Here is a 17,814-nt window from a genome sequence, read left to right as displayed (position 1 = left end):
AAGGAAAATGTTGATGTCACTATAATCTTTGATTGTCTGATTGAATTTTCTAATATGTAAAAATGTAAACCTTGCTCACGTCATAAGTGTTCTGAGATAAAATGCTTAATCTATACCTATGATTGATCATTTTGTCTTAACACTCCAAAATGACTGAACGACTGATGAAGAATATATATTGTAAGCCGTCAGGCCCTGGTTCATACTAATTTCCCAGAGTGGTATTGAGAGATTGCAAAGAGCTATTGTTGAGAAAATAGGTAATAGAGTTAATAATGCTGAAATAAAAAACTGGTTAGCAGAGCAGGATGCGTACAGTATACATAAACCAGTATCTACAAAGTTTAAAAGAAACAAGGTTTTTGTAAAGAACATCGATGAACAATGGCAAGCTGATTTATTTGATATGAGCAACCTGTCAGAGAGTAATGACAATGTGAAATTCATGTTAACGTGTATAGATATTTTATCCAAATATTCCTGGGTACGTGTGTTACGAAACAAAACCGGAACTGAGGTAAATAAAGCTATAGAATCCATTCTAGGAAGGAAGGTAGAGTACCCAAAAAACTACAAACTGATCAAGGGAAGGAGTATTTCACAAAAAATTTCAATCTTTAATGTAAAAACATAACATTGTTCACTTTGCTACAGGTACGGGACAGAAAGCATCGGTGTGTGAAAGGTTCAACAGAACGCTAAAGACTAAGATGTGGAGATATTTTACAGCTTTTAACATGAGAAAATACACTGACATAGTACAGGATTTGGTTCAAGCGTACAAACACAATTACCATTCCAGCATTAGAATGAAGCCTGTCGATGTCAGTGAAGCCAATTGCTTCAAACCCTCTATAGACTATTTTCACCTAAATTAAAGAAACTAAAATTCAAGTTTACAGTCAGTGATTTTGTAAGAATTTCCCATTTATAAAGACAGTTTGAAAAAGGCTATGAGCAAAACATTATGGATGAATGTTTCTGAACAGATACCGAAAGATTCCCTGGTATATAAACTGCAAGACTATGATGGAGAAAACAATTGAGGGAACATTTTATGAACCTGAGTTACAAAAGATCATTATTGAGAAGGACAAGGCATTCAAAATAGAGAAACTCTTGTCCGAAAAGGCCCGAAACAGGAAAAAAGTTTACCTGGTGAAATGAGTGGGGTGTCCCGATAAATTTAATTCCTGGGTTCCGGTCGAAGATGTAGTTAACATAACAAAAGAACATAAAAAGGATCGTCATGAACATAACTGAAATTTGTAATCATTAAACCATGCAAGAGTGTGGATTCTTTGTAACCCTTCCAAGTCGATGGACACTTACCCTAATAATAAGATCGCGCACTATTCTACTAAAGTTGCCAAACCAGTAGAGGTACAATATATCCAGAGCTGGTACTCATTAACAGAGGATGGCAGTCTATATACCCTGGGGGATGGAAAGAAAATACAAAACATTTACTTTCATATCACTCAAAGATATTATAAAAGCATCAAAGAACTGGTTAGTGAAATCAACAAAACAATGAAAAAAAATGGATATTGATATGGAGATAAACTAAAACCCTTTTAAAAATAAAATATGTATCCAGACACAAAAATTTTATACATTCAGAGCTAATGGAAACTTACCATATCGGTTTGATTCCCGGTGGTCCGTAAACACTACGAGAACCAGAAGCGCCTAACCCCGCTGATATTCATGCAGGTTTTTTCACGATGTATGTATATACAGACATTATTGAGTGTTAACGAGTTGGTGACAGCTTTGCCCCTTTACTGAGATGCGTACATATTACAGGTGAAAACAACAAAGTCGTCACTATTACTTATGATAAGCCACATTACGTACCTCTCACCAAGAACCACATTACCGATATTGTAATCGAAGTCAAATCGGATCATAACAAGCATATATCTTTTAGTTACGAAAAATTTATAGTTAAACTACACTTCAGAACTGCTAAACATTCATTCCGTCTCAAAAAATTATAGATGGAGTAAATTGATTCGCAGTCCTATGTGGATTATTATGTTCATCAGGCTGGAAATGGCCAAAAGGTATTGTAAGCAACGTAGTGAGCAACATTATGAATAAGACACAAACTCAGAATCAAGACGGATCAGGTCTTGCATTGATCACACATAAAAAATCTAAAGAACCCCCTGGGTGTCGACACATGATTACAAATAAAAGACGTAAAGTAACTAAAATCAAGGCCACTGTGAAAAAGACCAAGCAGAGAACCATCAAGCGTCCTTCTATCTCTCACAAAAGAAAACAGCTGAACATTTTCTAACATCATGGCTTTCTTACACAGACTATCTTCAGAATGTACTAAGACAGAATTGGACATTTTCACATTACCTTATACCCAAACGAGTATTGAAATGTACACTTATATCAAAATACCTTCACTTTCTGCTCTGATGGACAATGGCACCCTGGAGTTCTACGTGGCTGGAAAAGTGGATGTCATGCTTGGGGATCGTCTTATTTCTCAATCGAGTAGCACATACCCATACTGTGCTACCTTTGAAACCTTTGAAAGTCTTCTCAACTACCTTTGCTACCTTCAAAAGTCTTCTCAACTATGGAAGACCTTGGAAACACAACGCACCGGGCTATTCTACAAAGACACAGCAGGGCATATGGATGTCACTGATCCAGATGGTTGAAACAATGGTCTTAAAAAAGGGCCAGATTCAGTGCTGAAAGCAACACTTTTGATCTGATTGGACACATTCACTTGGATATATTTTTTCAGGATAAACTTTTACTGAATTGTATCGAATTGAGGATTAAAATGGTTCGCAGTAAAGATGAATTTTGCTTGATGAAGGAAGGAAATGCAAATTTCATTCTGAAAATACTCAACACTTCTCTTGTTGTGAAGAAAGTAACTGTCCCTCCATCAGTAAAACTTGGTCATGCACAAGCACTCCTTACTGCCACCGCTAAGTACCCTATCGAAAGAGTCTGCATGAAGACCTTATGTCTAGCTGCAGGGAGCCACATTTGTTCACAAAAGAATCTTTTCCTTAGACTGTTACCTAAAACCTTTATCTTTGGGATGGTAGACAACAATGCCTTTGGTGGAGCATACAATAAAAATCCTTTTAATTTTAAACTACCATGCAGAGTTTATTGCACTCTACTTAGACGGTACTCAATATCCTGCAAAACCATTTCAACCTGTTTTTCAGTCCAGTAATATGGTCCGTGAATTCCATTCTTTAATTTTAGCATAAGGAAAGCAGCTAAAGGATCAGGAGTTGGCAATAAACACCTGAGTACAGAATACCACAGGGTACCTGAACAGATATACTTTATTTGCATTCAACCTGAATCCTGATGACGATTGTGGGCAACATTTGTCATTAATAATGTCAGGGAATATGTATTTGGAACTCAGACAACCGCTTTCAAGAACAGTGAATCTAATTGTGTACGCCAGTTTCGACAGTATTCTAGAAATAAACAATCAAAGAAACTTGCTCATCAATTACCAGTAACACAGGGATACCATAGAACTAACGGTTATGAGAAGTTGTCCTGAAATAGATAAAATATTTCTCAGTGTGATGGCCTGCGACAACATACCTACAAATACACTGAGACAGTTCCCTGCTTTGTTCACTGTGCAATATGCCTTAATGACAAAACCACAGGAGATTTTTTGGATTCGTATGGAAACCCGCCAGACTACGAACTCTTTCCTCACTTGATTAATTATTTTTTGACAAAGAACTGTTGCAAAATAAAATATAACCCTGTACAAGTTCAAGATTTTATTTCAGTTTGCTGTGGGCAACATTGTGTGTTTTTCTGTGTCATAGAGCTAAAGGTTATTCATTTAACCACACTATGTCTATGTATAGCAAAGATTTAAATAGAAATGATAGTTGTGTCTTTTGTTAAAAATATGTACCCTAGAGTAAATAAAAACATTCAAAATTCTCTAGATATGTTTCAATAGCATATGTAGTGGAATATTAAATTACAACACATCACAAGAAAATTGTTGACGCAGAGTTATTTTATTGAAATAAAGGGTAACAAAATACAACACATCATATGTTGTCCCTCGTCAGTCATTTCAAAAATCAAACCAGACAGAACGGCTAAGAGTGGGAGATTTTAAAACAGGCTCAGGTGTAAAAGAATCATAGTCTTTGCTTTTAGGGGCTGAAGAAGGGGAAACAAGTTGAGAGGGGGTGTCTGAGTGTATGGATCTTTAGATCTTTTTATGTCAGGTATTTTGCATCAAACAACCACATTAGGTATTGCTGTAAAGGGTATATTTAGGTTAGCTACTGTCTATAATAATTCTTTCCATCCTAAAGGCCCAGGAGGGTCTTTTTTTCCAATTGAATGGACATTGGTTTTCAATACTTTCATTTTTTTTTCTCTGGAACATGCACAACCAGATTCTCTTGTGGAAACAACCCAGACTAGAGACAGAGTTCTTCTGATGTGTGCTTTCAGATCAACAAATAAATATCCGTAAGGTCTAGCAGTGGCATCTTGAAAACATTCTAAAAAGTACTTGCTGTTACCCGGATACATCTGACGGGCTAGTATACTGAACTTGAACTGAAATTGTCTCTAGGGTTTTTAAAAAGAACCATGTAGTTGGTTTTCAGTTGAAAAAACAGGGTCTGAACAAGATAGATGATGGTCAGATTTCTGTGGTGCGTGTAAGCCTTTTCTACTTCATCATTTTTACTGGAAGATTCCATCAAGTCATTGATTACCAAAAAGTTAGTTTTGCTGGGGGGAAATAGTTCATCGCACAAAGAATCAGGGATTTTTTGAAGAAAATTTATATTTATTCTGGTCATCAATTCATCATACAGAGGTTGCCAACACGTATAACACCAGACAATGCCTCTTTACAGTTTTCCAACAACATTTTGATAAAACACGATTTTCCGCTATTACTTGGTCCACATACCATGCCCGAAAAAGGCAGGTGCATTCATATTTTCCATTACTAATGTTCAAACAAAATGTATACATATATACATGAATAGTCTTAATAGCCATAAGGAAGAGTTGTGAAGTCAGGTAATAAAACACGCTTACCATACACAACCCTGAACTTTTTAACTGTGATTGTTTTTCTCAAATGAAAACCCTTTTTATCTCGCACAATTTGGTTATGTGAAGTAATAAGTTGACTGGTTTGATTCGGATTTTTCACTCGCTCCACCAACTCTAACAATGATTTCAAACTGACAGCTTCAAAACTGGTATAATTTAAATTAACGCCTTTAGCTTTCATAGTTGTTTTTCCTTTTGTAGTTTTGTAAGCAATACATCAGAACTTCTTAAAAAAAGGCATTGATACATCCGTTTCCCTTCGGCCACCCACACCTGTCCGTGAAACTCAATACATCATAAGAAATTAGCTATGTGAGTTCCTGTTTCCTGTTTAGTTTCGAAATCATAAAACACATATTTCTCATCTACGTGTTCTTTCTTAGCCAGTTGTATAAAACAACTATGTTCAGTATCTGTATTGACTTTTTTGTCGCAGAGTTTACACTTCCACTTAGAGCACACATGATCTTTACGCTTAAAAGGGTTATCCCGCATCACACAATTGCATTTACCGCAGAATCCCATTTCACACATAGAATATTCACCTCCACTCAACTGAAGCTTTGCTTTATGCCTGTCAAAACTGTGTACTGTGATCTACATAATCTCCAGCGATCTGGACACTTAGATACAATTTTAGAGTGACAATCGGGATCACAGCAAACGTTGCAACTATATTCGCATATTCGCATTCAATAGACAAAACTTGATCCTAAAAGACCCGTGATACTTTTAACCCCATAATAGTGGTTGTCATGCAAGAACAAGTAAATAGTTTTTTCATGGGGAGTCTTGCTAATTTGAAAGAATGAGTATCCGGCTTTGTTGGCGGAACAGTATACGATTACGATTTTACAGTTCAAAGGTTCCTCAAATCTCGTTACATCAGCAAAGGTAACTTGAGTGCTTACAGGTAATCCCACATCATGTTGGATCTGTTTAGCAATTTGTTGTGTCATTTTTTTTCCTGAATGGCTTCTGAACTGAATATGTCAACTATTTTCTTTCCAGATGCACCACCCCGAGGTGGTCGGACAATTTGGATTACTATTTCAAGGGCGTTGTCTGTAAAAATTTCACGTTTAATCTGAATGGCATTTTCGAGCATGGTCAGAAAAGATTGCAAATCCATGTTACCACTGAATAATTGAATGTGTGATGAAACATTGAGCGTCTCACCTCTGATTTCAACTGTGACAACATCCAATGGTGTAATTAATTAATTTGCTACATCTAACACCCTGTTTAAAATCTCTAAATTTCACAAAGCTGTTGACAGTAGCAGTCGAAGAAAAATTTACTATTCTCCTAATCTCAGTGTTGTTGAATCTTTCATGATTAATTATTCTAATTTCAGGATCTATCCCATTACCAGCTTGCACATTTCGGTTATTAGGAGATGGCATGTTTTCATCATCAATATCTATTTGCACATTTTGGTTATTAGGAGACAAAACATTTTCCATTTGAACATCAAACATTGGAAGGTCGTGGTCATTATTAACCGGGTACAGTTACATACATCAGCCCCGTCTAACTGGCAAAGGAGGAGGCGTCACAGTCATCTATATTGATAATCTTGGCATCACACAAAAACCTAGTCATAAATTCAACACGTTTGAAGTTCTTTATACTAACATAACATACGTAGCCACTAAAAATAAGTCTACCCAGGTGATTCCACTAATTATTATTTACAGACCCCCAGGGTCATATTCGGAATTCCTATGTGAATTTGCGGATTTCATCTCTAACCTGGTTGTTTCCTTTTCTAAGTGTTAACTGTTGGAGACTTTAATATTCATTTTGATAATCCAGATGACCCTCTAAGAACAGCAGTTGTGTCCATTCTTGATTCAGTAGGATTAATCAGAATGTAATAGTACATTCTAATAGTACCCATAGTGGTGGTCACACTCTTGATTTAATACTAACATTCAGATTAAACATAGAAAATATACTCTCATTTTCACAGTCTGAAGCTATCTCAGATCATTACCTCATCTCATTTAAAATGTGTCTTAATCTTAATATATGCACCTTGCCACGCCACCGTGTCAAACGTACTTTCATAATTTTTTCAACGGTAAAATTGAAAATATCAGGCAAAAAATTCAGACTATTAATTTAAAACCAGACAGTTTTATAACTAACCCTGTAGATGATAATATAATAATATCAGATCAACAATTACAATTTTTTACTCCCCTTGAAGAGACTGAACTAATTTCACTAATTTCATCATTAAAATTATCAACCTGTATACTAGATCCTTTACCTACTTGTTTCTTCAAACAGATAATTCCTGAAACAATCAAACCTCTTTTAAAGATAATCAAATCTTCCCTTAGCATTGGCTATGTACCTAAATCTTTTAAACTAGCAGTTATCAAGCCCTTGATTAAAAAACCTGACCTTGACCCCTGTCAGCTGTCTAACTATAGACCAATATCAAACCTCCCCTTTATCTCCAAGATCCTAGAAAAGGTTGTAGCACAGCAGCTATGCTCATACTTACATAGGAATAACATTAATGAAATGTATCAGTCAGGATTTAGGCCTCATCATAGCACAGAGACAGCACTGGTTAAAGTGGTAAATGACTTACTTCCGGCCTCTGATCAGAGTTGTGTCTCCTTGCTTGTGCTGCTTGACCTTATTGCAGCTTTTGATACCATTGATCATGCTATTCTCCTCGATAGACTAGAAAATGTAGTAGGCATTAAGGGAACGGCCTTTTCCTGGCTCAGGTCTTATTTGACTGATCGTTATCAGTTTGTAGACGTAAATGGTGACTTCTCTTCGCATACTAAGGTAAAGTTTGGTGTCCCGCAAGGGTCTGTTTTAGGCCCACTGCTCTTTTGTTTATATACATGCTACCTCTGGGCAAAATTATTAGTAAACATGGAATTAGCTTCCACTGTTACGCTGATGACACACAGTTGTATGTTTCAGCAAAGCCAGATGACAGACACCAGCTTAATAAAGTTGAGGAATGTGTAAAAGAAACAGAAGTACTTGTACTAGGACCACATGCAGTTAGAAATAAGCTTTCTGATTACATAATAACTCTGGATGGCCTTTCTGTTTCATCATGTGCAGCAGTAAAAGACCTCGGTGTGATTATTGACTCTAGTCTTTCTTTTGAAGCTCATGTAGATAATATCACTAGGATCTCTTTCTTTCATCTCAGAAATATTGCTAAAATAAGAAATATATTGTCACTACACAATGCAAAAAATTAGTTCATGCTTTTGTTACCTCTAGGTTGGATTATTGTAATGCCTTACTGTCTGGATGTTCCAGTAGATACATAAACAAGCTCCAGTTAGTCCAGAATGCAGCAGCGAGAGTCCTTACTACAACCAGAAGATATGATCACATCACCCCTATCTTATCCACACTGCATTGGCCCCTAATCAAATTTCGTATTGATTATAAAATACTACTATTGACCTATAAAGCACTAAATGGTCTCGCGCCACAGTACCCGAGCAAACCTTTGGTCTTTTATTATCCGCCACGCCTAGATCAAAAGGTGCAGGCTATTTGTTGGTACCTCGAATAGTGCGGGCTACAGCTGGGGGTAGAGCTGTCTCTTACAAAGCCCCACAGTTATGAAACAGCCTTCCACTTAGTGTCGGGGCTCAGACACAGTCTCAGTGTTTAAGTCTAGGCTGAAAACATATTTGTTTAGTCAAGCCATTTGTGAATAGTTTTTTCTTAGGTACAGGGGCAGGTCTGGAGTGTTCACAGGCATAGAGTGTTGTGGTGAACTGGGATGTTTGGATGCTGTCACCCCCCGCTCTCACGCATTCACTCAGGTTTGTCGACGGTGGAGTGGCTGGCTGCCTTATATCCCAGGGTGCCCTCGTGTCTGTGTTAGCTTCTGGCTCTCCCTTTTAGTTATGCTGTAATTGCTAGTCTTACCGGAGTCCCTGCTTGCACTCTGCACGCAAAGTACATTGTCCTTAACCATTAGACGACAAAAGCTTACCTATCAATTTCTCCCTCTATTTGCACTTTTTGCACTGAAAGGATGGGTGAAAATAGAAAGCATAATATATGATATACATAATATCATCTCACCTGAAGCAACTGATTCATCATCGGTCAGGGTGTCCTCAACTTCTGAATATGAAACAAACAAAATATAAATGCATATGAAAAATGAAAGACTTTACAGTACGAAATATTCATACTTTTATGTTATGACTTACGTGTAGTTTGCTGGATTGTTCTACGCTGCGGAACTCCAAATGGTAAATGTCTTTGGATAGACTGGTTATGTCCCAATAATCTCGGGTTCAAATGACTATGCGTGTTTTAGGATACTCGTCATCAGAAATAATCACAATGCTGCTATCTAAAATATTCAGTAAACAAATAAAATATTCTTTTAGTAACTTAACAGTTACTTTTTAAGTAAGGTAAGTAGATGGATCATCTCAATCGGAAACGTTCTGATTATTTTATATGTTAAATAGGTTAATATATAAGGTTAATAGGTTAATGCCAAAATGTAAAATGACTAAAATATTCTAATACCAATTTAAATTTAATGATTTAACATCTTTAAAAATACAACTTCTTACCTGCTGAGAAGTCCATGGTCTCTTAAAGTTTTGAAACAGAGCTTGGAAGTTCTTTATTCCTTTCCAAAGAGGGCATATGTATGTGTGTATGTATAGGAACAGAACAGATTGGATTTATGTGTATGTGTAAGGGAACAGACAAGACTGGAGTTATGTGTACATGTATGTCTGTGTAGAACTAACATTATTAATCATTAACTTAGATATAATATTCTTGGTTACCATATTATTTAACCAGATAGGCGATACACAACCAGATTGAAGTTATGTGCATGTGTATGTATGTGTAATACTGATTAATAATGTAGGACTATCATTAACCTAGATATAATATTCTTGGTGACCGTATTATTTAACCAGATAGGAGATATGTGTATGCATGTAGGAACAGACCAGACTGGAGATGTGTGTATGTGTATGGGAACAGACCAGACCGTAGTTGTGTGTGCATGTATGTATGTGTAGGACTATCATTATTAATCATTAACCTAGATATAATATTCTTGGTGACTTTATTATTTAATCAGAATTATGCGTAGTCCCCAGTAATAATAGCTACACAGTGCAGTGAAACCTGTTTCTTCGAGAAATTTGTTGCTCTGATGTGATATGTGTGTTGTCGTGAGGTACTGCTTCTTCATTTACGCCTGTAGGCCTCTGGTGAAAAGAAATCCATTCTAACAATGTAGTCAAAATCCTTACACCATTTACGGAACTTTTTCCAGTCACACTCACACTAATAAAAAGTTACGGTCTCAGTAGCACTGCTCTAGTGGATGTGACCCAGTACCGAGAGCTTGAAAAGCATAACATCTCCTTTTTCTGCATTGAAAAAAAAAATCCGGCTGTACAACCATTTTCCATTACCCAATATTGAATCTTTTCATGCTCTAAAATTTTTTCAAATCTTCTCAAAGTATGGTATGGACAAGCAGTGTGTATGGACAAGCGGCCATAGTTGAAGAATCAACGGTATGTTACATCCAGAGAAGTAAAGTAATTGAAGGGAAAATGGGCAGGGTGGGTGTGTTGTTCTTCTTTTTCGTTTATGTTTTATAGCAGTTGGCTAAACAGCTTATGGCACATATTCTGCCACCTACTGCCCGGAGCATTTTTAGATTTCTTTATCCTGGTTGGTCAGGGAGTATCTTCTCTCTCCGTGTGTGAGTGTGGGTGGGGTGAGTGTGTCATATTTTTGGGCAGTAAACTTGTATGGGATCAGACCTATCATTATTAATCACTACCCTAGATGCAATATTCTTGGGAATGGGAACGGAACAGATTGGATTTATGTGTATGTGTATGGGAACAGACCATATTGGTGATATGTGTGTATGAATGTATGTATGTATGTATGTGTAGGACTATCATTATTAATCATTAACCTATGACCTTATTATTTAATCAGAATTATGTCTACATGTATGAGAACACACCATACTGGAGTTCTGTATGTATGAATGTATGTGGAAGACTAACATTATTAAACAATAACCTTCACCTGTCAAGATAAGAACAATTGATGATGACCTTTTGAATGACACCTGTCAAGATAAGAATGATTGATGATGACCTTTTAACCTACACCTGTCAAGATAAGTTTGATGACTTATAACAACCAATACTCTCTCTTGCACTCCCATCTTTAAAGTAATTTAAAACTAATTTATAGTCAACGTTAAAGTCATTAAATGTCTTGTCCTCTGCTCCGCCTCTAGTGAAAATGTTCAGAAAGTGAGCATTGGGCTGCATGAGTCCTTCCCCAATGAGCTTCTATTCGGTCTAGTTGCAATTCCCATGTTTGACCACTACGTACAATAATAAATGGAATAATATATAGAATAGGGAACAACAACAATAATAATAATAATAATAATAATAATAATAATATGGAACTAAATGAGACACTGAGTGTGCTGCCCCTCATTTGATCTAGAGAGGCAAGTAAATCAGTGGAACATTGGTATTGTCATGTTCTCATAGGTGAGACAGATGCATTTGCAGGTAAGGCAGCAGTAAAGTTTGTGCAAACAATACAAAACAAAGAGCAATAATCAAAAACCAGGGACAGGCAGAAGTCAGGCAATTTTTGCATGTTTTGCATGTTGGGAACTGGAGTCACTAGAGTGGGTTGACCTGATAGATCCCCCCTGATGAGCTCACTCCGGAAACGCTGCTTTTCCTCGGCCTCCCCCTAGGATGGGGGCATGAAACTCTCTACACAGATTAGGGTCAAGTATGTCGTTTGCCGGGGCCCAGCACTGCTCCTGGTTTTAAACAGGATACATGGAAAGATGGGGCTATTCGCCAGTGGCGTGGGAGCTCGAGTTTGTAGATGACTATGTTGATTTGACTGAGGATCTTGAAGGGGCCAACCTATCTGGGGCTAAGTTTTATACATGCATGAGGTTGTTGCAGATCACGGGTAGACAGCAATACATGATTGCCTGGTTGATACTGGGAGATGTTACTTCTGTGTTGGTCGGCGAACCTTTTGTATGACTGGGTGACTTGTTCAAGTTGCTGATGTGTTTTTTCCAGACCTGTTCACTGCATCAAAACCAGCTGTCCACAGCAGGTGAATCAGCGGTGTTAGTGCTCCTTGGAAACAAGTGTGGCTGGTAACCCAGCACACATTGGAACGGGGTAAGCTGGGTGGCTGAAAGTTGCAGGGAGTTTTTGGCAGACTCACCATTATGCCCAGTTTCTCCCTAAAGCTGGCCCATACCCGTGATGTGAATTGTGGTCCCTCGTCACTCAAGATATCCTCTGACATCCCAAAGAACACATGGTTAAACTAGCTGTAGCAAACATGGAAGGCAGAGTGGGTAGTGAAATCAAGCGCAGGGATTTAGAGAACCTGTCTATGACTACAAAAATGGTGGTGTTGCCATGTGATACAGGCAAGTAGGTGAGGAGATCTATAGCCAAATGTGACCAGGGATGTTGGAGTGTGGGCAGTGGCAGGAGCTTAACCAACATGCACCACGACAGAGTCCTGGGCACTTTGGTCTGGGCATAGATGGTACGGGAAGACACTGCATGGTGCCTGTCTGCCAGCATATCTGGCCACCAGTATTGCTCCCACATCAGGTGCTAGGTATGCTGGGTTCCTGGGCGGCTGGAAGCAACGGAGTTGTGGGCCCATCTGATGACTCTGGTTCTCAAGTGGAGAGGGACAAAGAGTTCATTGGGTGGACAAGATGCAGGTATTCATTCACGTGGTGTGTTAGAGATTGCTCGATCCAGTTCCCAGTCAATAGTGCCCACTGCACAGGCGGGGGACAGGATATATTCCTCGCTGTTGAGACTGGGTTATGTGGCATGCAGGCAGGACAGAGCATCAGCCTTGGTGTTCATTGAGCCTGGGCAGTAGGACAGAGTGAACTGAAATTGGGCAAAGAAAAGGGACAGGCTTGTCAGCGGTTCAAGTGTTTGGTAGAACGGAGATATTCCAGGTTCTTATGGTCGATGTAGATGACAAAGGGGTGTTTGGTCCCTTGAAGCCAGTGTCGCCACTCCTCAAGGGCTAGTTTGACTGCCAGCACCTCCCGGTTCCCAATGTCATAATTCCGCTCAGCCGGGGACAGTTTCTTTCAGAAAAAGGCGACTGGATGCAACTTGTCCCTGTACCTCTGGGAGAGAATGGCATCCCCTCCTGTTTCAGAGGTGGTAACTTCACTGAAGGGCTTGGACAGGTCTGGATGCCTTAGATGGGAGCTTTAGTGAATGCAGTTTTTAACTGAGTCAGTGCTTGGTCTGCTGTGGGATTCCACACCAGGGCCGAATGGAGTTGTTCCAGGGCTGCTGGGACTAAAGGCAGGGGATAACGGTACTTATCTGTGCACTGGCTTTGTCCTCTGTAGTCAATACAAGGTCTGAGGCCCCCCCTCCCCTTCTTCTCCACAAAAAAGAAACCTGTCGATGCAGGACAAGTGAATGGTCTGATGTACCCCTGTTGGAGCACCTCCTGAATGTACTCCTTCATGGCTCTTTGTTCAGGAGAAGCGGCTGTGTGTGGTGGGTGATCACACCTTCTTCGATGGGTCCCCGGTCAATGGCTTGGATCTGTCTGGGTTGAGGCAGGGGTTCTGTGGGAATGTTCAGCAGGTTCACAGTCTCCTGGTCTATGAAGTTTCCAGCTGCTCCTAAGTCAATCATTGCTGTCAATACACAACCCTGAACAACCCTGAGTGCTGCAGAATAACTAGCAAAGTGAATGCATTGCTAAGAGTAGACTGAAATGGACTCACTGAATGTGAGCGGGGACTGGGGCTACCGCTCATGGTTGAACCAGTGGAATCAAACAGTGAACACTGCCCGATGAGATGTCCCGCTTTGCCACAGTAGAAACAGCAGCGCTCTCGACATTGTCTCTCCTGCTCTGCATCGCTAAACCGTTTGTGCCCCAGCTGCATGGGCTCAACGGACATGCTGACACTGGCAGAGGTCTCCTTGGCGTGAGGAGAAAGGCAGTTCTGGAGCAGATGGTCAAGATATATGGCCAGGTCGATAAAGGAGTCGAGAGTTAGCTGCTCAGCTCAGCTCATCATCGGGTGAGTGGTCGAATACACCACAGAATAGGTCCGTGAATTGCTGGTAAGAAGCTATAGGTGCTCCTCATTGCTCCAAAACCACTGATGCCCATTTCAACGCCTTCCCCGTGAGCAGATTGAGGAAGCATGAGATCTTGTGCTGTTTCAGACATTACCTTGTGACTGGCGAAATACAGAGAACACTAGTAAGTAAGAAAACTTTACACTGTGAAACGTCACATGAAAACTTTTCTGGTGCGATCTTTGGTGAGCCAGTGAATGGAGTCAGTGCTTGCTGTGGCGTAGCAGACCGTGGCAGGGCAATGGCCTGGGAAAGGAGCTCAGTTTTGGTGTTGAGATCAGTGATGTGTTGCCGCTGCTCTCCCATTAGCTGCCTATGAACCATGATGACGTGCGGCCTGGCTGGCTCCTCAGCTGCATTCATGCTATCAGCGAAGTATTCTATCATATAGAGACAGATGCAATTGCAGGTAAGGCAGCGTTTGTGCAAACAATCCAAAACGAAGAGCAATAATCAAAAACCAGGGACAGGAAGAAGTCAGGCAATCAACAAATAGGATGTCAGAAACTAGGCAAAAGCAGCACAGAACAAAGAACAAAGTTAAAGTCAAAACAGACAAAGATCAGGCAGAGAATAAACTGGCCTGGTAATATCACAAACACTGAGGAATTGAGCGTATACTTTGCAAAGTTCTTGTGAATGAGAGTCTCTTGTGTATGGTGGCTGTGAGTGTGTGTGTGTGTGTAATCACGTGCAGGTGTGCACAATCAAAAGTCCGGTGATAGAGTGTGAGGTAGTGTGTGTATTGTGGGAAATGGAGTCCAGGGCAGCCATGTTTGGCGGCCGCGGTGCATGTTGGGAACTGGTGTCACTAGACTGGGTTGACCTGACAGGTGTACTGTATATCTGTATATAGCAATTTTTTTTAAATCATGGGTCACTCAAAAGAAGTAAGTAGAATTTCAATGGAATTTAAAAAATTAGGTCATTATGAGTGAGGTGAATGAGGTTAACATTTGAATGCTGGTTGGGCTCTGCCACCCTTGCCTCAAGAGATGAGCTGCCACTGAACAGAAGGCTTCATTTTCGTGCAGCTACATCAGATAATTTGCTGATGTCTTAAAGTGGATTATTTTGGAAATTGTGGAACCAGCACAACAGAACGACTGATCTTTGTAAGAAAAATCCACAGAATGATATGGAGAAGTGAGTTAATACAATGAACCGAATTAGACCCATCTATGTCAAGTGATTACTTAGAGTGAAATGCCTACTAGATTTTGTGTGCATTGGGGCTAATATTTTTCAGCCCATCATGGATGTAATGAACATGAACAAATTTAATAATTTATTCCATCATCCTTTCCCACAAAATGCCTTTGGAAGATTAAATATCACGAATGAAAAAAAAAACAACAGAAAAGTTATTTTTCATGAGAATAAAAAAAATGAGAGTACATTTTTTTATGCCTAACAGAATGTGTTAGTATCATTTTGTCTTAGCTGTAGTATTTGCCATGAGGCAGAAACCTGGTGTGCCTTAGTCTTTTTGACTAATTCTGTAGTAAAGTTTAGGGCATGTTTGAATAAGTGTATTAGATGATTGGTCTAATTCAGGACTATTCATGTCTCCCCAGTAATAAAAGAATTGAAATCTACATTTAGTAATAAGGAGAAATCCCAATTAGGGGTGTAAATACCAAGTGTGATCACAGGTTTGATAAAGAGTTTCCAGAGAGAATAATATATCTACCACTTGGGTCAGTGAAAATTTCACTAGCTTCAAAGAGAATGTCTTTATGAATAAGTATCTCTGAGGCTCTGGTCAAATCCAGAATGAAAGACTTTTCCTACCCAACTTTTAATTCTGTTGAGATCTACATTACGTTGCAAGACATGTACTGACACTTTTGCACCCTCAGTTCCACAATATAAATATTATACCTAGTTATAAACAAAAACAATTAGTTCAACATAAACGCAAAATATTTAACTGCAAAAAAGTTCAATTGCACAGTCAGCAAAGTAGCTGTGTGTGTGACCCCAAGTATGACTGAACCATTCAGTTTGCAAAACCTAGAAAGGCACATTGAACCTTTGAGGCCTTGGTAACTCTTCATAATTTAAAAAAATCTAAAATTATTTTTTACATTTATTTTTAAATAAATAATTTGTTATTTCAGCCAAATCTCAGCTTTATAATTAAGTAAAAACCTGTACAACTTGACAAATTACCCTTCTCGTTTTGTCATAGGTGTGACAGACTATTTATATTCTGACAGTGGTATGAATTGAATGTTTCAGGTATGCCACCTTGAAACTAAATGATAAAAATCATTGGTTATATGAGGAGAACACTTGGGGCATCTTAGTATTTCTTTGAGGTTGTCACAATGGCCCCAGGTGTTTTAGGTGAGCACAAGATGAGCCGCATGATACATTCAACACAAACATCTCAGACTCTGACTCTGATTCTGAATCCAATTCTCAAAATGCATAATTTGATTATAATGTGAAAAAATGTCAAAAATATTAAAAATGATGTTTAGAAACTTGTAATGCCCAGTTTGATGAGCATCATAACAGTTTCAGTCACTCTCATTAACACTTACAGCTTGTTTTAGATGAAAAACTTAACTGAACTTACATTAGGTAGCTATACACACTATATGGCCAAAAGTATGTGGACACCCCTCCTAATGATTGAGTGCAGGTGTTTCAGCCACACCCATTGCTAACACATGAATAAAATCAAGCGCATAAGCTTGTGATCTCCATAGACAAACATTGGCAGTAGTCATATATTGGTCATACTGAAGAGCTCAGTGCCACTTTAAATGTGGCACTGTCAAAGGATGCCACCTTTGCCACGAGTCAGTACATGAAATTTCTGCTCTGTTAGATATACCTGGTCAACTTCTGCTCTTTTTGTGAAATGGGAGTGTCTATTATCAGCGAACAGCTCAGCCATGAAGCAGTAGACCATGCAAACTCATAGATTGTGGAGTGTAAAATGTCTATCCTCTGTTGCATTGCTCACTAAAGAGTTCCAAACAGCCTCTAGAAGCAACATCGGCACAAGCACCCAGTGGCCGAGAAGCTGCACACAAGCCTAGGATAATTATGCACAGCGCCAAGTGTCGGCTGGAGTGGTGTAAAGCATGCCACCACTGGATTCAGGAGCAGCGCAAACGTGTTCTCTGGAGTGATGAATTGCGCTTCACTAACTGGCAATCTGCTTTATGAATCTGGGTTTTGGCGGATGTCAGGAGTGCGCTACCTTCCAGAATGCATAGTGGGAACAGTAAAGTTTGGTGGAGGAGTGAAAATGGTCTGGGGCTGTTTTCAGGGTTTGGGCTAGACCCTTTAGTTCCAGTGAATGTTAATGCTACAGCATACAGAGAAATTTTAGACCATTGTATGCCTCCAACTTTGTGGCAACAGTTTGGGAAAGGTACTTTCCTGTTGCTGCATGACTGTGCCCCTCGTCAGCAAGAACGACGAGTCAGCATACAGAGAGGAGGTGCAGTGGCTAACGGACTGGTGC

At 39.3% G+C, this 17,814-nt stretch overlaps 1 long non-coding RNA gene across 1 annotated transcript; it reads right to left on the bottom strand.

Moving 5' to 3' along the window:
- Positions 1 to 601: 601 nt before the first annotated feature.
- LOC128320787 (uncharacterized) lies at positions 602 to 11,530 on the bottom strand. Its single transcript, XR_008304375.1, has 4 exons — positions 9,336 to 11,530; positions 9,205 to 9,246; positions 1,333 to 1,437; positions 602 to 1,193 (listed from the first exon to the last, which is right to left on the bottom strand). It is a non-coding gene; the product is annotated as an uncharacterized LOC128320787 (long non-coding RNA).
- Between the last annotated feature and the right edge of the window lie 6,284 nt (positions 11,531 to 17,814).

The sequence above is a fragment of the Pangasianodon hypophthalmus genome, chromosome 17, assembly GCF_027358585.1.
Source record: "Pangasianodon hypophthalmus isolate fPanHyp1 chromosome 17, fPanHyp1.pri, whole genome shotgun sequence".
In the NCBI taxonomy this organism is placed as follows: Eukaryota; Metazoa; Chordata; class Actinopteri; order Siluriformes; family Pangasiidae; genus Pangasianodon; species Pangasianodon hypophthalmus.
This window is presented reverse-complemented; position numbering and strand designations above follow the sequence as displayed.